The sequence below is a fragment of the Aptenodytes patagonicus genome, chromosome 4 (assembly GCF_965638725.1).
Source record: "Aptenodytes patagonicus chromosome 4, bAptPat1.pri.cur, whole genome shotgun sequence".
Lineage (NCBI taxonomy): Eukaryota > Metazoa > Chordata > Aves > Sphenisciformes > Spheniscidae > Aptenodytes > Aptenodytes patagonicus.
Window position 1 is genome coordinate 7,527,346 of NC_134952.1, and position 15,547 is coordinate 7,542,892.

Sequence of the window (15,547 nt, forward strand, 5' to 3'; positions counted from 1 at the left end):
TTATGTACCTATTTTGTTTTCTAGTTAATGTTAATGAACATCATAAATTTACTACTACAACACAGAGCCATTGTCTGGAACAAGCCAGAAAGGAATGCAAAATATAGAGTAGTGGACTTAATGGGAACTCAATTTTCAAGCAACAGTAGCACTTAGATCGATCTAGAGAATAGTCTGTAATAATGAGTGAGATCAACAGGGCACACTAGCCCTCAACAGAATACAAGATATAAAGCCCAGATCCATTTCTGAACTTGAACAGACGGCTAAGAAAACCTGCATGATTCTAGGGGAAGACACCAGATATTCTACTGATTTATCTTTAAAATTTCTTGGGTAAGTGGTTCCACCTGTTTGGATATCTAGAAACATGCTTTCTGCTACGGAAATTTCAAAGTAAGAGGGGAGGAAAAAAGATCTTAGAAGCTTTAGTAGCTTCTGTGGGCATAAATCAATTTTAATTTAGGAACAACCAAACGAATCCCAGTCCCTGCCATGCTAACATAGCACATTCCACATAGCCTTGCTTTCGATTTCATTAAGTACTGCCATGTTTCCATGGGCTATTTTGGCAACAGAAAGCAGACAGTTCTTCAAATCATCCAAAAGGAAGTTTTCAAGAATTTGACCCTGAGAAAGAGGCAGACAAAAAGAACCAGGTTTGAGAGTACAAAAAAAATTTTCATTCCTACGGTAAAACTTTAGAATTTAGCTGCCAATCAGCCATTGAAAACAGTCTAGGAAATAATCTTATTAAACCTTTGGATTAATGAACAGTTCAAACTGCACAGTCTAAACAGCATTTAAGTATTTCCACATCAAAAGTTTGATTTTTTTTTTTTAAAATAGCAAGTGAATGTATTTCCATCCAGACACTTTTGAAGCAAATCTGCTGTAAAAAAACCAATGGTCTTTTGAGTACAAATTTGCAGTAGATAAAACCTTAAATAAAAAAATAGTCATTATTGGGTGCCTGCTTTAATTAAAAGTTCATTTGACCAATTTCATCTGACTATTTCTGCAAGTGGGCCTCTCAAGATCCAACTTAATGAGATCTCACAAAACACTCGGGCCATGAAGAATAAAAGAAAAGTTACTGTTTCTCCAGCATAACTTTGGGTCATCTGTCCAGACACACCATGAGATAATTAAAAAAAAAATCCATCAGCCCTAAAATTGTAAACAGAATTGTCCTTACGGTTGAACAACAGATAAATCTAGTCAAATTTCTGGGCACAGGTTTCAGGTGGAACAGTAAATACACTCATTCTCCTTCAGAGTCTCATTTGGTTTACCATGCATGATTAAGACTATGCTGGGAGGACACTAAGATTTTCTCATTAAGTCCCACACCTTTGGGGGGATGGGAGGGTAGAAACCCAAAAAAATAAAAAATGAGGGACTCTCAAACACTTCCAGAAGTGCACACCAGGAAGGGGTGCAAACAGTGAGAGTGGAACCTAGTCCACACACCTGAATTCCCACCCACCCCTCCTGGAGATTCAGCAGTCTAAATCAGTGCATGCAGCTGAACGAGAAGGTATGCAAATGCTGAGCTTTTATTGCATAAGTAGTAATCGCACAATTACGTAACAGTAAGTCAACAGCTTTGGAAATTAAGAAGAAAATTCTTTAAAAACTCCACTTTCAAAGAACACGACTTCATTCATGTGGAAGCATGAACATAATGAACTCCCAAATGCTTTAGCGATATAGTCATGAATAAACTCATGAGGGCTGAATAAGCATTTACACAAATGCACTTAGAGAGTTCATAAAATAGCAGGCCACACCAGATTAAAAAACCCACAGGATGAAAATGCTCCAGAGCTATGGCTCGTATCTTTAAAGCCAAATTGCAGAATAGGAAAAGCTGGCACGTTCTGAAGAGAGATTTTTCAAAGGCAACGAAAAACGAAACACAGATCACACCAACTCATTGACTGGCGCTCCTAAACAGCTGCATACTAATGTCCTTGCATACATTAGAAAGTATTAAAGAACCCTTTGAAATGAACAGACAACTTGAATCTTGGCAAACTAACTGATAGCATATAGTACTTACAGCTTCATTCTGGAAAGTAGTTAAACATGCTAGTTAATGCTGACAGTTAACTGCCCAAGAACACATATGCCAAACAAACAAAACTGTTGAATTGAAGTTATATCCCTTTTGTTAAAAGGGATATAGCTGTTATTTTTATAAAAAAAAGCAAGAGGTACTGAAACTTTTCATGGCTGTCCTATTCTATTCTTAGGTTTATAGAAAAAGAAACTGGAAGAGAGAGCTCAAAAGGTCAATCTGGCCCACTCCTTTCCCAAGCCCGGATCATCTATACTTCTCTCATTCCTGACAGAAGTTGTCCAAACTGGAGCTTAAGGTCTCAGATAACAGAGACTGTGTAGGATTTCCAGGCAGCTGATCCTAGAGTTTCTGTATTATTATGCTTAAAAAAAAACCCTGTTGGTTCGATTTTAATAAAGTCCAACCTGCCTGACTCTCTCTTGCTGTGATCTAAGTTCATTATTTCTTGTACTCTCCACCATGACGCTACAAAAACTTCTTGCACACCTGAAAGCTGTTATGTCTACCCTTAGTAACCTTCTCTTCAGATTAAACTCTAATTAGTCCTTTTATTCCCCCTTCCAAGTCAGGTTTTCCAAGACCTAGGTCTACATGACAGTTTCATACAATTTAATTTAAAATTTAACAAAATTTAATACAATTTAATACGATTTTATATGTTGCTATTTGCAATGAAATCCAGAGTAAAATGGAGTACCATGAAACAAAAAATAAAATCTTGAAAGAATCCTAGAACAACCCCTCGCCAAACAAACGTTTTAAAAAGCCAAACATGAGAGATTAAAGGGTTTCTTTGGTCTCAATATTTTAGCCAACCTCAACATCATCACAGGTGAAATAATACATCACAATTTTATCAGTAACTTTCACTGACAAAATCATGAGCAAAGGGACGAGCCAGATGCTTTTTCTCATACAGCTATCACACTGGCAAGCACCCTCTTACCTTCATTGCTCACCTTCCCTTATCCTAAAGTACTCGTACTGATGGAAAACAAATAACTATGAACAGTTTGTCAGAAGTGACCAACCACCTATACTGCTTCAGTTCCACAACTCATGTCTGGTTTGGAGCTCACACGTCCCTCTCACTAGCCATATTAGTCTATGTCACTTCACAGAAAGACATTTCTTCAATTACAGATTAATTTCCTCAATTTTGTCTCAACATTAAACATGTTATATTACAAAAACACCTGACCCAAATAAAAGCCAAGAGTAGCTGCTATTTTTTAAGGTAATTCTTCCAGAAATCCATCACAGAGAAATAGAAAAAGCTACAAAGTTTCTTCAAAGCAGAAGTGAAAACTTTTTTGTACATAATTTCCAAATCTTAGGTCATCAAAATTGAAAATCTAGTCTCTAAATAATAGGTCTAATTATTGCCTGTTCTACCTGAGAAAAGGACTTTATGTCAGCCAGACTTCTAGTAAAAACAACTTGCTTTAACACCTCAGTTGATTTTTCACCAATATTCAGGCCTACATTTTTGGACACTAATAGGCAATACCAGAAAACACATCAGAAGGCAAAGTGCACGAGTTATTTCTGGTTGTTTAAAAAAAAAATCTAGTAAAATTAAACTGAGAAGGAATACAAAGGAATCCTAAGGGCATTATCTTAATTTCATCCTAGCGATCGCTTGGCGACACCATGACTTACAACACAACACTTCTAGAGCACCAAGATTATCCCCTACTGATTCCAATGGAAATACAAGGAAGAAACAATGTTCAGCTTTAAGAGGAATGAGCCATTATAGTACCGGTGATACGTTTTGATATCAAACTGATGTTAACAATGTTTTATACTGCTTGGCAGTGTTTTACTGTGCTGTAAAGCTGACTAAGACGTAAAACAGAGGTGGCAGTTATTGCCTTACCTTTCAGGTCTACGTCATCCTTGTAGTTCATCAACTAAAACCCAAATCCATTAAAACCATACAAAACTACATAGAAAGCTAGAAATACCATATAAATGTGACTATCAATTTAACCTATAATTTGATCAGCATCAGATATGACAATAGTTTTATATGACAAATTGAATCCAGAACAAAAAACTTCTATGTCATCTTTAAATGACATATTTTCTTACTGCCATCTTGAAGTACAGAGATCTATACCTCATAAAAGCAGCAACCACTTCAGCCAGGAGCTCCAGGGTATCAGAGTCTTGTTTTAACACAAACATATGGAACATCTGAGCGTTCATCTGATTTTTTTCAGTGACCAAAGAACAACCTAAGGATCTCCAGCATCAATTCCTCACGAAAAAAGCATTTTTCCCCACAGAAGTGTACATCTGTCTAAAGTGCATGCCCACAATCAACGATCTTCCTAAATTCGATCTGGAATTAGAAGTAAATGTAATGGTTGTTTCAATGTTATAAAATCAAGTATGAACCTCATCCTCCAAAACCAGGTAGGGGAGGGAACAAATTCCCTTTCTCCTCCTCCTGTTTCAGAGCTCACTCAAACACTTAAAGCAAAAAGTTACATTGCTTAAAAACTTGAGTATCATAGCATAATTCTTAACACAACCCACATGGAGGCAATGACCCACAATGAAGATGGTCTACATTTGAAACATGGAGAATTGAAAACTGACAGCATCCCTTTTTTGGTTATTCTGCTTTTACATGTGAAGTATGTTATAGGGTTAACAAAGTTGACTAAGTTCAGTCTTCTTTATATAACCTTTCCTCTCCCCTCTCCCCTCCAATTAAGAATATTAAAAAAATGCTTGGGTCAACACCAAATTATTTTTTTTTTAACACCAAATTGTGAGACACCTGTCATAACATCTCATATTAAGCACAACTGTGTCCAAAACACTTTATTGCATTATTGATCTTAACACATACATCTCCAAGCAATCTATATCATGAAATCTTTCTTTATAAGCCTGTGTTTAGAAAGCAAAAATAAGCAAATACAAATGATTAGTAGTTTATTTCAAATCTTCTTGCAATAGTAAATCCCCAGACAAAAAGAACAGTAAAAGGGAATCATACCTAGTTTGACAAACAGCAGCCACAAAATAAGGTGGTACTTTCACACTCCCTCCGGCTCTATAATCTAAGTAACTATTGTATGCTCCCCAGATAAGGGACTTCCAAATGTCAAAGAACCATCACGAACTAGAGAAAAGTAATCCAAAGAATGAATAGGGAAGACTTCTCACTGGGGAGGACATGTTACACCAACACTCGCTATTCGAATGCGTAACAGTATTTCCAGCCTCAGACAGTGAATTTTCTGCTCTGCTTCAATAGGTATTAGGTCTTAGCAAGCAATCCATCCACATACCACATGGAAGGGAGAAGACGAAGACTGTAAAGTTTAGAGCTCTAGCACCAAAAGCAGCTGGTGAAAAGATGTCAAATGTTTTCTCTAGAGAAGGGGAAGGATCACATAGATCATCAGATGACTACACAACTTGCTGTAGGACACTTTTTGCTCTGAAGGAGCAAAAAGATCCATTGAAACCTTCCTCTCTAAGCCTCTACAGGGTACAGAGACACTGACGAGGCTGAACCTTCTTTCTTACCAGTATGACAAAAAGAAAGGTAGGTATTTCAGCCTATCATCATCTTGCCTGCACTCTCTCATTTAGTCCATCAGAGCCCATGAAAGACAGCCTCTCGCTACCAATCAGCTTAGCATATCCACTGCACATTTGCTGTACTTCCAAGCAAGCGTCACTATAATTCATCTGCACCGCACATCAGGCTTGCAGACAACTTTCTGTTAATAGTCACAGCTACATAACTACTGTTTGTGTGAATCCATCTTCTGTTTCCTGTTTCATACTCTGACAGACTCTTCAAGGATATACATTTTTTTTCCCAGATTGACATAGTGTCCAGTAGAATAGAAAACTGGTCTATAACTAGGTTTAATAAGGCACTATAATCAGGCTAAATATATATTCTGGATAGAGTAATCTCACACAGGATTTAGCACACATCTCTGAAAATGGAAAACTCTCAAGACCCTTTTTGGATTGTACCAGGATCTCTGAAAACTCAAACAATGGAAGCTTTTGGCCTGACAATTCAAATTCCAGATTCTTGTTGGATCTGGGTTTTGCAATTGGCGATACAACAAATTCTTTTCCCACAAAAGAACTGTAGCAGAAATTCCCCCTGATGCTTACTTAGCATAACCTTCCTAATTACTCAAGAGTCAATGCTGAAGAGGGAATCCTTCATCATAAAGTCTGCTCTGGGACATGCAGCTGCCAATTGCCATGGCATGTTTGTCTTTGACAATGTAAAATATTTTTGGATGAATGTAATGTTATTTGTTTTGGTAGCAAGACTAAAGAGGGACAGGATGTTTGTTTATTCTGCTGACAAGCTGCACCCATAAAGCTTAAGGGACATACCGCATTTGACAAGCAAATATTGCTGGAAACCACCTACCTTGCCACATCACTTATTTATTAAAACCTCATGTATTACTCATTTTGTATATATACCAGTTTCATTACTCATAATGGTTTTATGAAAGAACTATATTCTTCCTTAGAGGATCAGCACACACATAATAAAAGACAATTTCTTTGTTACAGTATAGTGATAGTTAACGTGTCAATATTTTATTTCATTTAAAATTTAAACTGGATTTAGTTTTAATTTAATCTCGAGTTAACTATCCTATCCAGAGGTATGTATCCAGATGCTGAACAACTAACAAAAATGGAATGTTGAATTACAATCTAGTGCCTTATCCTACTCTTTTTATGAGACCTATTTTTATTGTCAGTCTTGACATCAATGTGAACACCAAGTTGAAAAAATACTGCATCAGGCTGCAAACTCTGTAAAACTTTCACGGCAGTGAAACTAAATAATGCAACCATTAGTATAAAGAGAAATGGATTATTTTGACAAGTAGCTGGGCATAACACTGTTTCTAAATTAAAATTTTACTGCAATCCCAAGCTGATGAAATACATAACATTTTTGCTATCAAAGTGCACCAAGTCTAAGCCAGAACTCCTAAATACCTCTTAAAAAAATCACATTAAAATTATCTGATCTTTATAATACCTATTGTTTACATCATGCCTTTCATTTCAAGGCTCTAAAGCACAGGCAAAGACTGCTAATAGCAAAAAAGCTAATTTAAGATAAAAACACATCACGAGATAGGTTCCTTACTCTAGGCTAAATTCTTAAGATAATAGGACAAATTAATATCTGCACTGCATATCTGTAGCCACTTCGCAGTTAATAGTCTGCTTTAGATGTTTTTATTGTGTATTCAATGGTTACTGTTTGCAACGACAGCGACTGTCATTTTTAATTGGCATTGGGTAACAGCCTACTAACATAAAAGACTTTCTATCCTTACAATAAATAACCGTTAGCTCAAAAAAAGCCTTCATAGCAACTTTAGGTATACACTGGCTTCCTGGACTTCAACACATACACACACTAACTTCTTCCAGAACTACTCAAACTTGATTAGTGCCAACTAAGACCGATTTTATACCAATTATGAATTTAGGAAAGAATGCTGAAACTACAGCGAGCATACTCTTAGAAATTAATGCTCATACCTCTAAAAAAGCCCCCTGTGAATCCATTAACGAAGATGATAAATGGTAAAATGTTTTAGTAATTAAAGTTTAAAGCCAAATGATGAAATTAAGACGATACCTTTCAGGATACAAAGTTAACCCAGTCTGAACATTACAGTTAAGACTCTACACAAAACCCCTCACTTTTTATAACACAAGGCTATTAAATGTATCATGAAGGAGGGGTACTCGAACTTTAAGGAAGAGTTGAAAAATTGACACTGGATATTAAACAAGTTACTGTTCCATGTCCAGATCATTTCTTCTCAAACATTAATTTCTAATTATGACATTGTCAGAATTCACAGTAAATAACATTATGGAAATGGCTGTCACTGAAAGAAGTGGCTTCCTGAAAATGACACCAGTTCAACTGTTCACACTACTCCCAAAACATACAGCAGAAATACATAGCATGGTGCTCTGCACACTTCAACCTTACCTTTCAAGTGTCAGAATATGTCATTGCCTCTTCCCAAAACACTAGAAAAGATTTTGGACTCTACCCCCATTGATATAATCTGAGGATCTCCAGCTGACTATACTCTATCTGATTCATCATTATTATGAAGATGGAAAAATGCCAACAAAATCAAAGCATTGGGATAGAAAACAGCTGACAAAAAGTTGTTTCTTGAGACAGAAGCGAACATAAACACACTGAGGAACTTTCAAGACTATACTCATAATTTTCATTAGAACATGCTGCCCGTATGCTAGGAGAAGGGTCAGTTTAGCATTTTATCCTATATACCTCTATAACCAGAAAACACCCACTTACATCTTCAGGCTTGCTAACAGACTACCCGTTTCTCCCAGGATGGATCTGGACAATCACAATCTATGAAGCACCTCAAGACTAGGCTGCTGTGCCTTTCCTTACCTAATTCAGACATTGCTCCATCTAGAAACACAGCCAAAGGAACAGAAAATCTTATTGGCATTTCTGGGAAACTTGTGACTAGCAGGCAAAGCTATCACCAATGGGTTCTAAATCAGAAAAAAAAAATTGTATAGATACACATTTAGAACACGCTACTGCAAGGCAAAACACTGTCAACCAACCATAAACACTGCAAAAAATAATGTGGAACAGCAGTAAAGATGTAGTCAAATACAGGACAAAATAGCTTAAAATCAAATGCAAGCATCCAAAAATTAGAATGAGATTAAAGAGTGCTTAAAATATCTGCTATACTTATCTATGTATCTACTAATTTTGCTGTACAATGCTAATTAGAAACTTGAAACTATCTATTCTTAGAACTTGCGCACTCTACCACTAACTTCTTGTCCTCTATAGGTTTATACTGCTGCCCCCCAGTCACAGCAGGAGCAGGCAGTCTTCTCCGTACAAGTTTTCAGCACTGCCACAGGTTAAGTCCTCTCTTAACTGGGCAGGCAGAGGTGCTCAAGTTAAAAGCAATGTGACCCAGATTTAATTAAGTCTTATGCAAAATGGTGTTGGGTTGACGGTTGGACTCGATGATCTTAGAGGTCTTTTCCAACCTCAATGATTCTATGATTCTATGAAAATAAGTATCAATAAGGTCCAGAAACCTTGATACACAAACAGGATGCAAGTGTGTTTATTTTGATATAGTCATGTCAGGATCAGAAAAGTTAAATTTTGAATTGCTCATACAGGGATGAATACATCACCTTGTTTTTGACATCTTCACCAGCATAACAAAATACAGGGCTGAAAGTAATACAGTATATCTTAAATAGATTAAAGGATTTCATCTACTTAACTTTTATAGTGCAATGACTCTACCACAATCTTCACTTTCTTCAACCTGACTTCCCAGGAGGTAAAAATCTGCAAAATCAATTTCCTGTCCCACAGTTATTGAGTAGAATGGGAAATGGCAATTTTTTCTCAAGAGAATCTTTCCCAGATACTTTGACCCTAAAAGTAAACAGGATCTTTTCTTTAATGTCTGTGCCAGCATTTGGGGAAACACATCAACCCGTGCACAACAACATAAGTGTAACAGATCTCTTTGTGTCTCACAGTCTGAACTCCACTAGTCACCTCCTCTCTCAACTCACATTGATGGATATCATGGACTTTGTTTTTTGTATCTATTTCTACCAGACGGCCTGGGGAATGATATACTAACTGCATTAGATCAAATTCACATCACTTACAGGGAAAAGTCAGAATGACTATGACACTGATATCACTCCCTCACTGCAAAAATGCAGGGTGAAAGAAGAGTGGACGTTCAGGAAAAGATACTATGCTTAGAAGTACTTAGAATAATATATTCTTTCAGTATCAACTTCTATCTCTACTTGTCTGTCACAGTGCAGCATAAACAAAGTACCAAAAAAGAAGAGGGCGTACACATACATATTACAATTTAAGAGGAGATATAAGAAAATGTCATGCCATACTCTTTCTGGAGGCGTATCGGGAAGCAAAGCAGGGAAATGATGAAAGATCTACAAAAAAGGGCACACAAAAGCTTTCAAACTGTCATTATTTCCTTGCAAAACACATGGAAGATATTCCAATTTGCACAGGCATTACCAGTTCACACCATTCTCGCTGGTTAACTTTCCTCTACAAAACCCAAGCACAGTTATCTGAGAAAGGTGGAGAAATACATTAACAACATAGCATAAGCTATAATGATTTCCACAGAAACCTTACCTAATCTTCACTGTTCTAAAGGGAAACTGTCATGCCGTTGATGCTCTAAGATTTACCAAGCTACAAATGACATAATTTACTAGACAGAGCATGCACTCAGTTTCTCAAAGCTAAAAGAATCCTTCTCCATACACACACACTTCTTACTGAGAAACATAAACAGAAGCTGTTTAGATACAAAAACTTTTCTTTATCCTATTACTTACGTGCAAAGACATACTCCAGGCACTGTGTAGACAGAAAATACCATTGTATAAACAAATTTTACAAAATAAGCCATATTGGCTTGTTCTCCAGATGAAGAAAAATATTCCTGTCAATCGGAAAACTGTTGGAGAAACTTGTTTTTAAGATTCTAAAGTTCTTCTTAGAATAAAATCTTGTTCTTTGAACAACAAAATAAAAGTATATTTTAAAAAGTGTTTGGGGCTGTTTCAACTATATCCAAGAACAGAAAACAGCAAATAGCCATTTTCAGTAACAGAATACTGACTGTGCTACCGATAAAGATACTAGTAGATAATTGAAGCAGAGTAGCACATGAAGGAAACTGTGGAAATTTAAGACACAATTTGTACTTCAAACTATAATTTCTTAAATTTTACCACCAAATTTAGTATTTAACTGCTCCTCTCCGGCAACTGATTAAACGGATCAGTCCTTGGCAAGTCACAAGTGATAAGCCTTATTGTGAACTGTGATGAATAACCTGTACAGGCTGACAGTCCACTCTAATTCTTTCTAAATTTTGCTTCATGCTTTTTCAGCATTAAGCTATCCTATATACCCTGCATTGCACCTGAAACCAATTTACACAGTTTCATATGATGTGCAAATGGAGCAAGAATCGTCTCAAAGATCTTGAGATCACGTCAGACTTCGCATTGCATTGGAGAATTTCCATGACCATGCACAAAAAGAACAAGATAAATACTGTAAACTTTAGTCCTGAAAATCCTTATTCACTTCAGTAGACCCAGTGACTTAAGTGAAACTATTCAGCTGTTGGAGATTGAGCACAAACATGGCTGTTTGCACTGGAATTCTCAATCTTGCATTTCTTGTTTTTGCAATCTACAAATATAATCGAGAAGGCCAGAGGTTCTCCGATACTACTGTAAATCGTCTCATTAGGGAAATGGAGAGTTCTTTTTTTCCCAACATCCTAAGATGCCGCTAAAACTACACTTCTGGCTGAATCCCAACAGAACAGCTCAACAAGTCAACGAAGGCCCATCTTTTGTTTGAAATTTTAAAACAGGGATTGATAATCTGTCAATACTCAATAACAAGGTACTAACCAGCCAGCTGATATTCAGCTACCTATAAAACTTCTAAATTAGCAACAACAGTCTGGAAATATCTTATCAGCACTATCCCTGAGCTTTCTTCTGGAAACACTTTATTATCAAATCACTAGTGTTTTAATTCTTTTAATGCTTAATGACTTTTGATGCAATTATGTGAGATCCACCATCTACTGGTCATGTGTGCCTCTGTAAGACAAAATATTGCTTGTCTCGAAATTTCATTGATAGATGATGATTGGTAGATATTGAAGTACTTTAAAAAGGAATTACCATTATACCCCTTCCGTAGATGGAAAACAGAAACAGAAAGGTGAATTGACTTGCCCTAATCCAATAGCAAAGCAAGGAAAACACTATTTGCTCCGATTCAACTGTCCTAGCCATTAGGTTGTACAGTGTCCTGTGCCTGAAATACTAGATATATCACTTTAAATATAGTACATCCTAATAAAGAAGGGTGATAAAACAATTTCAAAATACATTGAACAATGAAATGAATTGTCACACATCAATAGCTACATCTAAATTTTGCTCTAGTTTATGGAAGCTTTCTGCTTCAATCTAAAATAGCAATCTTTACATAAATAAAAATTTTCATCTGAAATAATAATCCATTATTAATGCAATAACAGTGTACCATTCCATTCAAATGTCAACTCCAACAATAGGGAAAAAAGCAAAATACTGTCCACTAACAGCAGCAAAGGAATTCCTTTTCCTTCTCTTCCTCCCTATTAGGGCAGAATACGAGTGAGTTTTCAATACTTTTCAAGAAATCACAATTTAAATACAAAAATCAATACATTTTGAGTTGATCATTTCTATTGTGAAAACAACGTGTAACGAACATGAATTACGTTGCTGTTGGGTCTATTATTTACCATTTTGCCTGAAGTCCAAAAGCGTACATTCCATTCCCAGGTTTAACCGACACTGTTGCACCGCAGCAGTGAATGCTGTCTGCTAAACAGGTATCCGATAACACACTCTTAGAACACTTGAGAAAGGGAAGTGTGGGATTATGACCCACAAAAAGCTGAAAGTGTTTCCTAGCAAATCCATAAACACCTTAAAAGTTTTAACACTAAGTGTCTAGACTATGCTGAACTGCAAGTTCCCCTGTGGACTTCCCATAAGACAAGTGTTTTTCAACCACTGTGTTGGGTGGGGGGACAGGGAGGAGGGGAAACTCAAAAATTTAAAACATTTTATTAAAGATATTTCTAATACATTGCCAAAACCCCAGTACGTTTTAACCTCTATTACTAGAAAGCTGAACATACCCTAAAACCCCAAGATGCGTCTGCACTGTAATAGTGAATGTACTTTTCACTATCATAAGGAAACGGTCCTTCTATACTGGAAATTAAACCTGACCTCTCCCCTTTCGGTTTCCTAAGTATTCCAAATAGCTAATCACTAATTAGTATCTCTGGTGGTTCTCTCAGAACATACGACTTCTATGTGCAAGCACGACAATCCTTCCCATATCCTTCTGAGCTGATCAGCATAATGTGAAGTTCATCCATGAAAAGCTCAGGGTAACGCTGAACCCTCTCAACTCAAGGAAATCAGAAATATGGTCAAAGTGTCTCTGGCTGCAGGTCAAACTCCCCCAGTGTTTACCAGCTAAAACACTAAGCTCTGAATTTCTTTTCCACTTCATGTGACCGCCATTTTTGAAGTTTAAAAAAAAAATCCTAAATACATATCATATGCATGCTTAAAAATAGGAATGCTATGCAATCCAAATAAATCAGTATCACTTAATTCTGCAAGAACCTAAAATGAGTTAATTCAGAATATCAGACTTTACCTGATCTTATGCTGCTGTCACTTGGTAATGTAAAAATCTATGCTGGGTTCTGTTTTTGTTTCCTTAGAGTAGGAGGATTATTTTAATATGGAGAGGATTGATTTCATTCCTGTATGCGTGAGCTGCTGTTGATATTCCCAACCAGAAAGATTCCTTTCTAGAATTATCATCAACATATATTACAAGAGAGTGTTTACTTCCACCCTGCCTCTGTTCTATAAGCCTCCTCAGTGTTAATTCCCAGAGCAAGGCTACAGGTCTCCTGCTCAAAATTTCTCTTTAGGTTTTCTAATCCTTTTCTCCTTAATCTCCATTATACGAAAAGAAATCCACATATGTATGCTCTGTGAGAAGCTAAGTAACTTTACCTCTCACCATAGTTACCACATCTGATTTAACCACTGGCTCCGGACATTGAATCATTGTCCTTTAAGATTTAAGATTTTATTTGTGTATGCCTCGATACATTCAACAAGCACAAAATCCTACACAGAGATTGATTTTAATATCATTAGTAGACAATTACATGTCAATTTATGCGACTGTGAGATAACATACCATCCGCCTCTGCTATTTCTGTCCTGTGTGTGTTGTTTTCCAAGATCTCAGAAGCTAAAATGTTTAAATGTGTTACTATGACTGTTATTAAAAAGATTTTCTGTCTAATTCAATTCTTCGAATGGTTCCAAAACAATTTTACATTCAGATTTTCATTAGGGTGCTCAACTATTCTATCAGACTTTTTTGTTTCTCATGGTAACCAATTTTATTTGACTTAACAGAAGCTGTTCAAATATTTAAAGGCACTCCGAGATGGCAGGAGTTTATCTAGCAGCATACATGTTGTGTCACAGATATTCCTTTCCTTGCTCTTACTTGCCTTTTTTTTTCCTTCCTCAAAAACAGTAGCAAACAAATGAGATCTCGACTAGCCACATTGTACCGGGAACGTGCTCACTTCATCTGTTTATGTTAATATTCAAGTTACAATGGGCTCATTTCGAAATCACAAGCTCGGTAGTTAAAACAGATGCTTCTTACGTTCCTTCATATGCACTGTATCCCTTTGCCAGTATCGTCAGGCGCAACGCAAGAACTAAAGTATAAACATCTGCAACACCTCTCTGTTTTGTTAACATTCTTTCACACATTTTCTTGCTAACTCCAAAAAGGCTCAACGGTGTAAAAAAACCCAGCGAAATTGGAAACATCTGCGAGATAGCTACGGAAAACGGAATGAAACATGAATAAACAAAAACATGGCGAAAGTGGCCTGGGGTTGTTACACTGTCAGATCATTTTTCCAAGCCCAACATCAAGGCTTTTGTTACAACCAAAGCGGTCATTTGCATGGAGAACCAACAGGGTTTCTTCTTCTTCAGCGTTTCCCCGGTCGTAACACACACTCGCTCTCTCCGATGCACACAGAGGCAAACCTCCCCTCTTGCAAACAAACAACACGGCTAAACGCACACGTATCCGCAACTACGGAACCTACAGATCGCGAACAACCCTCCGCATACTGAATAGTTTGCTACCAAGACGCAATTTAGGTATAAAAATAACAGACAAACCTTTGGAGCGCTGCCCCAGCCGGAGTTCCTCTCCCTCCGCTCTGCTGTTACTGACAAGATCAGGCTGAGATTAACAAGTCCATGCTACTCTGACAACCTTGCTCCTCTGGCTTTTGCACACACGTCGTGGGCTTTAAATAATATCAAACTTTCAGAAAGTTAAAAATGGAATGAATTAAAGGAATGTAAAGCACAATGGCAGGAAAGCAGCAAACACTGCCTGGACAATTATTGCAGCAGCACGCAGGGCACTGCTCTGTAGTTAAGGCTGTGTCAGCACTTTCTTTCTAACCCCCCCCCCCCCCCCCCATTTTTCAGGGGGCTGTAACTCAGAGCATAAACCAAAAACTGCTCATGGCTAAAAAAAAAAAAATCACTCACAGGTAAGCCCCCTCCCCTTTGCATGTTAAAACATCCATTTAGACCATTCAGAAAGTTAGAGGAGTCTGTGCACTCTATCAGTTCAGTAAGTCCCACATGCCATTTTTTATGCAAATACAGCTCTTC

The 15,547-nt window shown here is 37.0% G+C and overlaps 1 protein-coding gene across 4 annotated transcripts in view; it reads right to left on the reverse strand.

Moving 5' to 3' along the window:
- Positions 1-15,547, reverse strand: part of CTBP1 (C-terminal binding protein 1) — a 257,915-nt gene that overhangs the window by 235,758 nt on the left and 6,610 nt on the right. The window contains exon 1 of one of the 4 annotated variants that reach the window (XM_076335750.1): positions 15,041-15,108. The exons of the other annotated variants lie outside the window; for them this stretch is intronic. The gene's annotated coding sequence lies outside the window, so the exon portion shown is untranslated. Of the gene's footprint in view, positions 1-15,040; positions 15,109-15,547 lie in introns of those variants that run through there. 4 annotated transcript variants of the gene reach the window in all.